General features: G+C 34.0%; 1 long non-coding RNA gene across 1 annotated transcript; it reads left to right on the top strand.

The window, feature by feature from the left end:
• Positions 1-3,216: 3,216 nt before the first annotated feature.
• LOC127729502 (uncharacterized) lies at positions 3,217-11,303 on the top strand. The gene is made up of 3 exons (XR_007994653.1): positions 3,217-3,406; positions 4,891-5,081; positions 10,301-11,303. It is a non-coding gene; the product is annotated as an uncharacterized LOC127729502 (long non-coding RNA).
• Positions 11,304-13,062: the final 1,759 nt, after the last annotated feature.

Genomic DNA, 13,062 nt, shown 5'->3' with positions numbered 1-13,062 from the left:
GATTAATTTAAGTCTTTGTATCTGAACCATTTGTTCGGTGATATTGCTTTTCTTTGTACGTCCAATTTTTTTTATGTAGGGTGTGTGTTGGGCTGTTGTGACATGCTGTATTGTCCAAGTTTTGTATGTTTCATATAATAAAATTTTAAAGTTGAGTGATTCAAGATCTTTTCGATTTATTTTTTATGACGAATCCAATGTTTGTAGTCGAAAACATGGAAATTTAAGTTAGAATTTATACCTATAATCACCTATGAATAGGTAGTCCGAGATTACTCTGACGTCCAACAGCTGTTTTGCCAGACAAGCTGGGGCCGTGGGACGTCAGAGCTCGTTCCATATCAAAAAGTGGATATTTGCCCGTCCAAAATAGATGCGCCGCTTCGTTGCTTCTGTAGCCAACTGACGGCCTTGGATCCATATAAATCGGGCCTCAGTTTGTTCATTTTTCAATTATCTCTTCATTTATGCAAGTTTCACCTACATGCCACCCTTTATTTTCTTATATTTGGACAGTTTTCACATTGACCCATAAATTCCTGCATTTTTACTTTTATTTTCAAGTGGACGTCAAGTTACGAGAGACTTCGCTGCCTCGAGACTGAAGTATGCAAATTTTTATGCTAATTTCGGCAATAAACTTTTAGTAGCACCCATGATAACAATCGGAATACCCTCGTCCATTCAGTTTATTTGCATCGCAAATGAACGAGGTGTTAGATTATGTATTCATATTGACCCAGGGTCAATTGCATAAATCAGCTCCCATAATGCATTGAGGCTAACTTGTTCTCGTTGTCACGTGACAATTTTTCAAAATGAAAGTTAAAATACAGGAATCGATGAGTCACTGTGAAAACTGTCCAAATATGAGAAAATAAAGGGTGGCAGGTAGGTGAAACTTGCATAAATGAAGAGATGAATGAAAAATGAACAAACTGAGGCCCGATTTATATGGATCTAAGGCCGTCAGTCGGTTCCAGAAGCAACGAAGCGGCGCATCCATTTTGGACAGGCAAATACCAACTTTTTGATATGGGACGAGCTCTGACGTCCCACGGCCCCAAGGCCAGCTTGTCTGGCAAAACAGCCGTTGGGCGTCAGAGTAATCTCGGACTTATGAATAGGGTATCATGACTCAAAACTCTTAATGAATAAAAAGCAATGCCATACAGGCCAGGAACTTCGTTCGTTCGTCAAGTAAGTCCTTCCATGTACAGGTGAACGAAATTTAATACCAGACTTGTAGGAGTGTATTGGTAATAAATATCCCTTAAATACCCCTTAAAGTAACGACAAGTGCTTGTCAATACATATTTATGGCGTAATTATGAAATTGGCCTTGACTTTTAGCGTTGCAGTTTGTAAACAATGCGTACGTTGCAATTCTCAAATGTGCATATATTGTACGACCTGAAAGGCAGTCTGGCTTATGGATATAAGATTGAAACTTTTCAATACCAAAATGTAAGTCAAAATATTTTATTAATAAAACCTCAAATCTGGAAGGAAAAAGCTTATTGGTGTCTTAAAATGTTGTACAATAAAATGAAATGTGTAGAATCTAGGATGTAGTTGGTTTTAGAAGGGTATATTTTAATAATTTAATTTTGGATGTAACACGTCTTCTGATTGGCTGAAAGTGTTTTGTCTATCAGCTCATAGACATAATTTTGTAATGTGACCGTGACGTCACCAACGTTTTTTTTCAAAATTTACTCCTTAAAAATTGAATTTAGAATTAAATTATAAGGAATGACTGTAATATTTTTTTCTGTCTATTCGAAATAACCTAAAAAATGTGGTGCACACTTTTAAATAACCTGCTACGCGGGTTATCCAGTGTGCACCCCATTTTTGATGTTTTTTTTCATAGACAGAAAAAATATTACAGTCATTCCTTAAATGTCATCAATCCGAATGTTATGATATTATGGGTACAAACATACAACATGATACTCCCGAGATCATTATTAAGTAGAGACAACCCGTAAATACGGCCACAAAAAGCAATATACAACGTTAATCCGCAACCATTTTTGCATTGCAGGTCATTATTAGCCAAAATGGCGCCCAATGGGATTAGAACATGACATCAGTTCTTATAAATATATTTGTATTCCATATCGTGAAATGACTGGCTAAAATGATTTCAAACGATGGACAGGGTTTTAGAGAATATGTAAACAAACGTTTTTTAGGCCAGTTTTTATTTATTTTTGCTACATAGGATTCCCCCGCCTGAATATGAGATGCGAGGATTGTAAAACAAGTGATTTTTAACAAATACATTACCAAGACCTGATACTTACTGAACTAAATTTAGTCAACAACTTCTTGATGCTTGTCCGTTAAAAACTCACGATGACGTCATACGATAGACCACGACGTTTCTCGAAAAAAATACAATTGACGGTAACTGGGAACTGACGGTAACTGGTCGTCGACCAGTAACCATTTATACACCTTATCGCTATTTGTCCGCCATAACTGGACATCACACAAGTTCCCGTAAAATTTTGACGTCATAATAGAAAATGTCTGACGCCACAATAGAAAAGTGATTGTTGTATGACGTCAAAAGTTCGAGCGGGACAGATTCTCGGGTCAAGCGGGAATAGCGATAAGGTGTATTATTAATGTGTTATTTTAGTGCTGACAAAGTTATGTTATCGCTATTTTACGAAATTTTCCTTTGATCTTACTGACTGATAATTTTCTACATACCTGCAACTGTGCTTTTTGCGCAGTCAAATTGCATTGACCGTATATTAATGTTTGATATATAGTCACTGGCCGTATATCGCCTTGTTTAGCAGTAGGACAACCGGAAGCGCCTGAGTATTGATTTCGGTGCTCAGTGATACGGTTCACTAGACAACGTTGTCAACACGTAATGGCGGCCATTGTTTGACGTTGGATTTGACATTCCACGCTGTAAAGATGCATTTATGACATTCTTGGATGTTAAAACTTAATGCAACACAACATAAAAGGTAAAGGATTATTTCAGATATACCGACTTAATTATTTTCAAATAAGTGGGATCCCAAAAAATGATTTAACGGCAAAAATAAAGTGTAAAATTATATTAAACATGAAAATTGAAAACCCAATGTTCATCATTTCCTTTTCATATATTGAATACACTATTTACACCAACCACTGGTGAATTATATTCGGATTTCGGTCTTAGGTATCCGTCCTTGTCTCCGGGAATATTATACCCACACAAGTTGTCAACATCCGTTTTCAAACTGTTCAAAGTGTTCTTCACAATCTCACTGGAAAATATTCACGCTATCACTTCGTGCTCAGATAATAGAAAATTGTAAACCTCTAACAGCAAATACGGACCAAAATTAATCAAATTTGAAAGCACGGATGATCACGTGTAATGCCGACTGTAAGTTCTCTAAAAAGGGGGGTAATTTCTCCCCCAAATACACATGAATTTTGCTGACCGTCTCAAATTCAACTCAAAATTCCATTATCAAATCGGAGGCGGATTTAATGGGGGCCAGGGGGCCCGGGCCTCCCCTTTTGTGGGAAAAATTTGGTTGATTATATAGGGAATCACTGACGCATGACTGGAGTGGGGCCCCCTCTTAGGCAGTTAGTAGGCCCCTCTTAGGCAGTTAGTGGGCCCCTCTTATTAAAATTTCTAGAACCGCCACTGCAAATCATTAGAATGTAAGACATATTCACTTCAACTGTTGGCTATTTTATAGCTGGTCTAATATTAATAGATTCGTCCCATTTCATATACACCAAAATTTAATATTTAAAAAAACTTTCATTTTTACATTAACATATAATACAAAGGGAAATCAATCACAAGCACTTGTTTCTGACAATGGGGGGTTCACTATCCATTCTCGTACGAAAATTTTTATTTTTATGTGGGTGGGTGGGTAGGAGGAATTTAAGGGGACATTATATTCATTTTCTTATTTTGCTATTATGATCTATTATGGCTTATTAATTTTTTTTTCAATCTGTACACAATTGTTCTTTCCTTTTTATTGGACAGAATATTCATGTTCATCCTGTGTCAGCACTCTTGAGCAATGTTTATTTTATGTTCAGTTATTACCATGATTACATGGACATGTACCAGATCTTTCCCATAAAAAAATAATTAAGATAGCCATCCTCTAAATCATATCTCTGAAATTATAAAAGAAATTTACAAATTGAAATTAACCAATCACCCACCCATTTGAAAAGCTTGTACACATGCTGCTTTGCATAATACATGCATCCCCAGGAACTAATTACAATTTCTTAATACATGTTATATTCTTCCAATGATTATATACACAATCTAATTAGAAATGATAATCCATTAATGTAATAAATATTACTTTCTCAAACTTCATTTATACTGTCAAATTCAAGGTGTCAATTTAGTGACAATACAGTCATGACAGTGGAGGTTCCAGGATTTAAATTAAAATAAAACTGGGTTGTGAGTGCCCCCAAAATGTATAAAATTTCAGCTTGCATTGTACAATGGACATGTTATGATCTTATGATGTTTAAGCAAACTATTAAATATAAAAATGTTATAAAAAGGTTTGGTCATGTTGGTATAACATAAATTTGCTCCTTGTTAAACCTAAAAATTATTTTTCAACACTTTTGAAATGTTTTCTTTGTCTGAAACCTTTATGTACTGTATTGGGCAAAAATGCTGGGGCATAATTATCTATAATACTTAATAAATACATGTACATGTATTTTCTTGCTAATTTATTTGGCAAATTTGTATTCATGTGTTGATAATAACAATGCAAAGTTTAATTTTGCTTTGAATAATTTAGTACATGTATATATACATTAATAGTAATTGTATGTAAATTTGCTTTATATTTCATGTATTTACAGGATGGAGAAAGATGTTCACTATGGATCAATAATTCAAAACAGAGGACCTTTTTATTAAAACAAAAATACTTGTATATGTATGATATTCTGTACATACAACAAGAAAACAGTAATCAAATGGAATGTCCAGTATTGTTGAAAGCAAAATTATTTTTGTTAACAGAAAACAATAGGACTGCAATATATTAAGGGTAAGTAATCCAAAATTGTCTGTTTAGGGTTACAAAAGTGGGTTATTGACAATGTGCTATAATTTCAATCCCCCAAATATGAAACAAAAACATAATACACATGGTAATTAAACTGTTTTCATAAGGAAACAGACTAAAAATATTCTGCATTTAACAGTCAGACATGAAAGTTGCCAATGGAATAAATTGGGACTGGAACTTAAAATTTATAGGATATAGGCCAAGGAATCGTTCGGACTTTAAGGCCAAATGGTATACTTTTAATAGTTTAAAGATTTTATTCTAATATCTATGCTGTATAAATGTCAATATTGTTTCATTTGGATTTAAAACCTAATTTCAAGAATGAAGGGTACAGTAATTTAAAAGTCTCCCAAACGAAGTTTGGGAAGACGTATTGGTTTTGCTCAGTTATTATGTCACCTGATCGACAATGTCGGGTGACATATTGCTTTTCCTCTGTTTCTTTTTCCCTTTTATTATTATTATTATTATTACTATTATTTTTCTTCCACCTAATTTTGTCCGCCAGTTTTCTCAGAGCCAAAGGAACCAATCTAAATGATGGTTCACTATAAAAAGGAACCCTGACTTTCGAGTTGCAGTGCAACTTTGGAACTAAAAAATGGCTGCCATCACCATGGAAACTGAAAAAGGTGAAAAAATTATTTATTTGAGTTTGGTTAATAATTTGAGAATGCTTAAACTTAAAATCATTAAATTTTAAGTCAATGTAGTTGTCCACTATATACAGGTTTTGGCTGATTTTGACAATCATTGGAACTACTATGTTGCCATGGAAACTACTCCAAAAATTTCCAAAATATCAAAATGCTCCAAATTTAATGAAACTTCACAGTAACGATGAGCAACATTTGTAGATGTGGAATTTGGCATTTGAATTTCTAAAATGGCTGCCGTTACCATGGAAACAATGGGAAAATGGTCAAAATGCTCCAAAAACCTTAAAGAAGCATTTACTTTCTTAAAATAGTATGTCAAATCCATTGAAATTTTAATGGTATGTTCCCTCTAATGTACCAATGTGGCATCTGTCATTAAATTTTGGGAATGGTCTCTGTTACCGTAGAAACCAGCAAAAATGGTAAAAATTTCAAAAATTTCAAAATGCTCCAAACTTAATGAAACTTATTATGATTGTTACCTGGCAAGGTAAGATGAGACTTTTTACTTTGGAATTTCCAAAATGGCCACCGTTGCCATGGAAACTGCAAAAATGTCAAAATATTTTAAATGATCAAAAAAGCTCTAAATGTTTTGAAAATTTACTGAAAGATGTATAGCCATGCAAATATATGCATTCTCTGTTTTAAATATTTGAAATGGCTGCCGCTTAGTGGCAATGGGGGAAGGGTGACATCCGCTATTGCTTGCAATGGCAAATCTAGTTATTATTATTCTTCTTCTTCCTCTTCCGCCGCTTTTAAATTTGAACTTGTCCGCACCCGTTCTCCAAAACCGCTTGTCAGATTAACTTAGGGTTTCACAATATGCTAGACTAACATGTCTAGTGGTGCAATCAGGGTTTTGTTTGTGCATTGGGGTTTATAAAGGGGTACTTTGAGGGGCAAAAAGAAAGGAGGGTTTTACTATAGAACCCTATGGGATTTTATTTTTTTAAATTTTCAAATGATTATAAATTGAAAACCGTTTGTGATAGACACAATCTTTTTAATTGAAAATGTTCTAAATGATAAAGCACATTAAATGAAATACAGGGTTAGTCCCCAGGGGTCACCCCCCACCCCCTGCCATTTAAAAAAGTTCTAATATCTTGTAAGTGGTCGAGATCCTTACCCCTAAACCATATATATTCTGGTTTGTCATGCTAAGATGGTTTGAATGATATACAGGGTTAGTCTCCAGGGCTCATCCTGACCCCCTGCCATTTGAGAAAGTTCTAATATCTTGTAAGTGGTCGAGATCCCCACCCCTAAACCATATATATTCTGTTTTGTCATGCTAAGATGGTTTGGATGATATACAGGGTTATTCCCCAGGGGTCATCCCGACCCCCTGCCATTTGAGAAAGTTCTAATATCTTGTAAGTGGTCGAGATCCCAACCCCTAAACCATATATATTCTGGTTTGTCATGATAAAGCACATCAAATGAAATACAGGGTTAGTCCCCAGGGGTCACCCCCACCCCCTGCCATTAAAGAAAGTTCTAATATCTTGTAAGTGGTCAAGATCCTCACCCCTAAACCATATATATTCTGGTTTGTCATGTGAAGATGGTTTAAATGATATACAGGGTTAGTCCCCAGGGGTCACCCCCCACCCCCTGCTATTTAAGAAAGTTCTAATATCTGTAAGTGGTCAAGATCCCCACCCATAAACCATATATATTGTGGTTTGTCATACCAAGATGGTTTGAATGATATACAGGGTTAGTCCCAAGGGGTCATCCCGACCCCCTGCCATTTGAGAAAGTTCTAATATCTTGTAAATGGTCGAGATCCCCACCCCTAAACCATATATATTCCTGTTCATCATGTCTCGAACATTTGAATGACGTATATGGTCAGTCTTTAGGGGTTCCCCCCACCCCCAATGTTCTAATATCTTGTAAATGGTCCAGATCCCCACCCCTAAACCATATATATTCCTGTTCGTCGTGTCTCGAACATTTGAATGATGTATAGGGTCAGTCCCCAGGGGTTCCCCCCACCCCCAATGTTCTAGTATCTTGTAAATGGTCGAGATCCCCACCCCTAAACCATATATATTCTGGTTTGTCATGCAAAGATGATTTGAATGATATACAGGGTTAGTCCCCAGGCATCACTAATGCATATAACTTTACTGGACCAAACCAATTATTACTGGACTTTGTCCAATGTCAGGCGACACTGGGAATTACGAATTATGGGAGCTTCGTTTGGGAGACTTCGTAACAGCATCCTGTTACAATCATTTCTTGTTTAAAATTAATCTAAATGATTAAAAACAATATATGGGAAGTAACTCTTACAAGATGTGCATTGTATCCTAATGAAGTGTTTTAATGAATTTGTCCATTTTTATACTTTTGCAGTCGTATATTGGTACATGTATGATGTTGGCGTCTACGTCATAGTCCGAAGACACATTGGTTTTCGCACTATAACTTTAGTTTAAGGGAATGGATCTCTATGAAATTTTACCATAAGGTTAAATACCATAAAAGGAAGGTTGGGATTGATTTTGGGGGTGATGGTACCAACAGTTAAGGAATTAGGGGCCAATAAGGGGCCAAAAATAAGCATTTTCTAGTTTCCAGACAATAACTTGTGGAACGGTGTATGGATCTATCTGAAATTATACCACATGTTTCCTTACCACAAAGGGATGGTTAGGATTTTTCTTGGGGGGTTATGGCTCAAACCGTTTAGGAATTAAGGGCAAAAAAGGGGGAAAAACAAGGTTGTCCTGGTTAATGGACAAATACTTTAGTACAAAACATAATTTAAAGCAGTGTAAAGGAGATAAATCAAATACATCATTTGAATTACCTCCCTTACACTGCTTTTAAATTATGTATAAAGTAATGGTTAATGAACAATGAAGACAATTTAAAACAGTGTAAGGGAGGTAATCCAAATACAACATTTTGATTACTTCCCTTACACTGCTTTTAAATTATGTTTAAAGAAATGCATATTTTTAAAGGAAGACCAGTAAAAATATCTGCAAATGTTGCATCTTTTTTTTTTACCAAAAAATCCATATGAAAGATTTGACACCATATTTTAAATTCTATTATAAAATAGATTAAGTTAGCACTATGGTAAATTTAAATGGGTAATTATGGTTGCAAATTCCATTGAAAATTTGAATTGAGATTATGACCATATCTTGAGGGAAAGAATTTTTTGGGGGGAAAAGGGGGGGGTCAATTTTTTCTCATTTCAGATTTCAGAAATTAAAAAGAATTATTCTTCAAATATTATTTTTTTTTCAAATTTCAAATATTGAAAAATTTCAAGAAGTAATCTTTAATTGCACAGTATGGTGCATTAGATTTGTAAAATCTTTGACCACATTTATTTATTTGTTATGCCGAATCTGATCATGTTTCAGATTTTTAATTTTGGGTCCAGTTTTCAAATTGGTCTACATTAAGGTCCAAAGGGTCCAAAATTATACTTAGTTTGATTTTAACAAAAATTGAATATATGGGGTTCTTTGATATGCTGAATCTAAACATGTATTTAGATTTTTGATTTTGGGCCCAGTTTTCAAGTTGGTCCAAATTGGGGTCCAAATTAAACGTAGTTTGATTTCAACAAAAATTGAATATATGGGGTTCTTTGATATGCTGAATCTAACCATGTATTTAGATTTTTTGTTTGTGGGCCCAGCTATCAAATTGGTTCATATAGAGATCAAAAGGGTCCAAAATTAAACTTTGTTTGATTTCATCAAAAATTGAATTATTGGGGTTCTTTGATATGGCAAATCTAACCGTGTATTTCGATTTTTAATTTTGGGTCCCGTTTTTTAAATTGGTCTACATTAAGGTCCAAAGGGTCCAAAATTAAACTTAGTTTGATTTTTAAAAAAATTTAATTCTTGGGGTTCTTTGATATGCTGAATCTTAACATGGGTGTTTAGATTTTTGATTATGGGCCCAGTTTTCAAGTTGGTCCAAGTTGGGGTCCAAAATAAAACTTTGTTTGATTTCAACAAAAATTTAATATATGGTGTTCTTTGATATGCTGAATCTAACCATGTATTTTGATTTTTGGGCCCTGTTATCAAATTGGTCCACATTGAGGTCAAAAGGGTCCAAAATTAAACTTTGTTTGATTTCATCAAAAATTGAATTCTTTGGATTCTTTGATATGCTGAATCTAACCATGTATTTAGATTTTGGATATTGGACCATAATAGGTAAATTAAAAAATTTTAAGTTCTGTGTCAGAAACCTTTGCTGTGTCAAATATTTAATCACAATCCAAATTCAGAGCTGTATCAAGCTTGAATGTTGTGTCCATACTTGCCCCAACTTTTCAGGGTTAGACCTCTGCGGTTGTATCAAGCTGCGCCCAGCGGAGCATTTTATTTCAGATAAGAGAATGACTTAAGCAGACTGTATTGGGGTCATAGATGGCCATAACAATGAAATACAATATATTATAATTATCATTCTTCATTACGTCTTGATTGAATTAACAAACTTTAATTTAATAACAAAATATTTTCTTTTTTTCAGTACACAACACATGGTGTCCGAAGAATAATTTTACTGGAGGATAAAAAATTTAATACCTGGAATCAGCAATTTACAAAATGTATATGAAATTTATTAAGAGAGATATATTCATGTACAGAATGGTAACCCCACCAAATAACCCAGGTGGTTCAAGTGATTATTAGCAGACATTTTTGTTGAACTAATGCAGGATTAAATAAATGAAGCTTTAGCAGACTATGGGCTCCAAAGTGTAGTATAATAAAGAGGATTTTTAAATATGTGAGACTCATCAACATTAAAATGTGCATAAGTGAAATGTTACAATATTTAGTAAAAAATTCAGATTATTGACTCAGTTGTTTTCATGAAATTTTTTATCAAAACAATATCACTGTTATATAATTAATAAGATTCCATATGTTCTATTTTATACTTTTGACAACCGAATATATCTTCTCTCTGGCCTCAAGTGTTTCCCTTTTATTTTGTATGAGTGTAATTTACAGAAAGCTCACTTTGCTTAAGGCGAATTCACGTTTTGCCTTTCCAGAATTATTGGACTTTATTCATGGAAAATTAGACATTTACCCATATGTTGTAGAAGAACTCAATTTTGCTTTAATACTTTTTCAAGAAATTGTATCACAAGGCTAGATTTGATCAAATAATCTCACTTTTGAATATTTATCACATATCACATACTTAAATAATCTAGTATGCTTAGATTGATTTCCTTCACTTTTGCCCTGTTGTTGAGATTGAGTGAAATAATTTAATTATTTTATCCCTATCAATTTGGGGTGAGGATCTGTGTCCCATCGGGACCGACATTCAACACTGCATAACTATATCCTATCACAAGTTATGATACAGCCAACCATATAACATAGCCCCTGCCACTGAAATGAGAAAAGAGGTGCACAACATACAAAAAAATATTTCATATGGCTAGCTTCATTGTATCCTTTGAATATTTCATTGATTTTTTGTCAGTAGTTATTTATTAAAGGTACTACAGTTCCCTTTCAGTTTGCCTGCTTAAGACTTGATTACAGTTCCAATATAAAAATAAGAAGTTGGGGTATGATTGCCAATGAGACAACTCTCCACCAGATACCTTATGACGAAAAGGTTAATAAATATATGTATAGGTCTCTGACAGCCTTCATCAATGAACAGAACCAATAACCCATAGTAAGCTACATATATACAGTAAAAGGTCCCTAAATAACATGACACAATAGAGGCTGAAAATGAATATTCTGCATCAGTGAGTATGCAAAAGTGAAAATATATTTAGAAAGAAAAGCATGTGTAGCAATGGATGCAAATAAAAAGTCAATCCAGAAAAAAATCCTACTACATCGCACATTATGGCTTATGCAGTTTATTCACTAAATTGTCAACAACTTTTACATACTTCATTCAACTAATTTACATTAAACCTGGGAACAGTATATCTGTCAATATATATATGTTCGTGATTAAACAAGACAAAATAAAAGAGAAGAACAGGGCGAATTGGTAACAGGGCAAAAGGACCAAGATCGAACAAGTACTAGTGCGAACAGACCAGGATTCCCTTCCCACCACCTACCTAGAATAGCAAATGGTCCTCCCCATATGCATAGATATAGTAATACTAGTCTAATAGTCATTATACATGTTATACCAATGCCCTAAGAAACTGCACATTGAATTTTTAAAAAATAAAGTCATGAAGAGTTTAAACCAACACTGCAAACCAGATATTAAGAATTAATAAAATGACACATGCCTTTGACAAAATGAACCCCCCCTTTTTTCAAAAAAGAAACAAAACAAAACACATAACGATAACTGTATTAACGAAAGGAAACTTATGAAAAAAAACGATAGCTTTTCTATGGCCTATTCAGGTTAGATGTTCATTAAAAACTCATCGGCCGGTAACATACTAACAATAATCACGAAATAAATATGGATCAACGAAGACGACGTACGATATCAAAAAATCAATCCCATGATGATGTAGGCCTAAAACTGTTAGTTTACCAAGCTCGGCCTGTTTTGGTATAACGTTGATATGAATTCAACATATCGCATGACTTCCTTTGCATTCAGATAAACAAAATTGCTACAAAGAAGTAAAGAATCCAACTTTTAATGACATTTACGTTGACATTTACGGCGCGGGAAATTGAAAACGTTGGTCTATATACTGACACAACATCGGTTGAGGTCGATTCCGGCAATTCTGCTTCAAAAAATCTTTAGCAGTTAGAATTTATTGATGTCTTAAAATATATTTGTTATGTTTCAATAAATTTTAGTGGATAAATATTTTTGAGAGAAGAATAGCTATCGTGTACTTCAGAAACAAGGTTAAGGGAGGACCGCGCACCCATAGTGGGGACATACAAAATAAAGATGACCGTTCTCCATTTCTACTCGATAGAAATGCCTAATTTTTTCATAACATATACATTATGTACCAAAGATTATTATATGAAAGTATAAAAAAAATCGAGGCGGAGATTTTTATAGAAACATCTAATAATTATAGCAGACCAATAGACGTAATAGAAAAATAGACGAAAATGGCGCCTTCTTCAATTTCGAAAAAAATCTATAATTTTACAATTTATGGACACATATTATTATTTTTAAAGGAGTTAAATATCTAAGGATTCACCTTTTCATGACAGTTGAATGAATATTTACTTTAAAAACAGAAATTGTTCCAATTATTAAATCTATCGACCTTGCAAGGAAAAACCTATAAAAAATTGAGACCCCTA

This window comes from Mytilus californianus, unplaced genomic scaffold, assembly GCF_021869535.1.
Source record: "Mytilus californianus isolate M0D057914Y unplaced genomic scaffold, xbMytCali1.0.p SCAF_2, whole genome shotgun sequence".
NCBI classification, from domain to species: domain Eukaryota; kingdom Metazoa; phylum Mollusca; class Bivalvia; order Mytilida; family Mytilidae; genus Mytilus; species Mytilus californianus.
The sequence above is the reverse complement of the archived record's forward strand: the minus strand, read 5'-3'. Positions and strand labels throughout refer to the sequence as shown.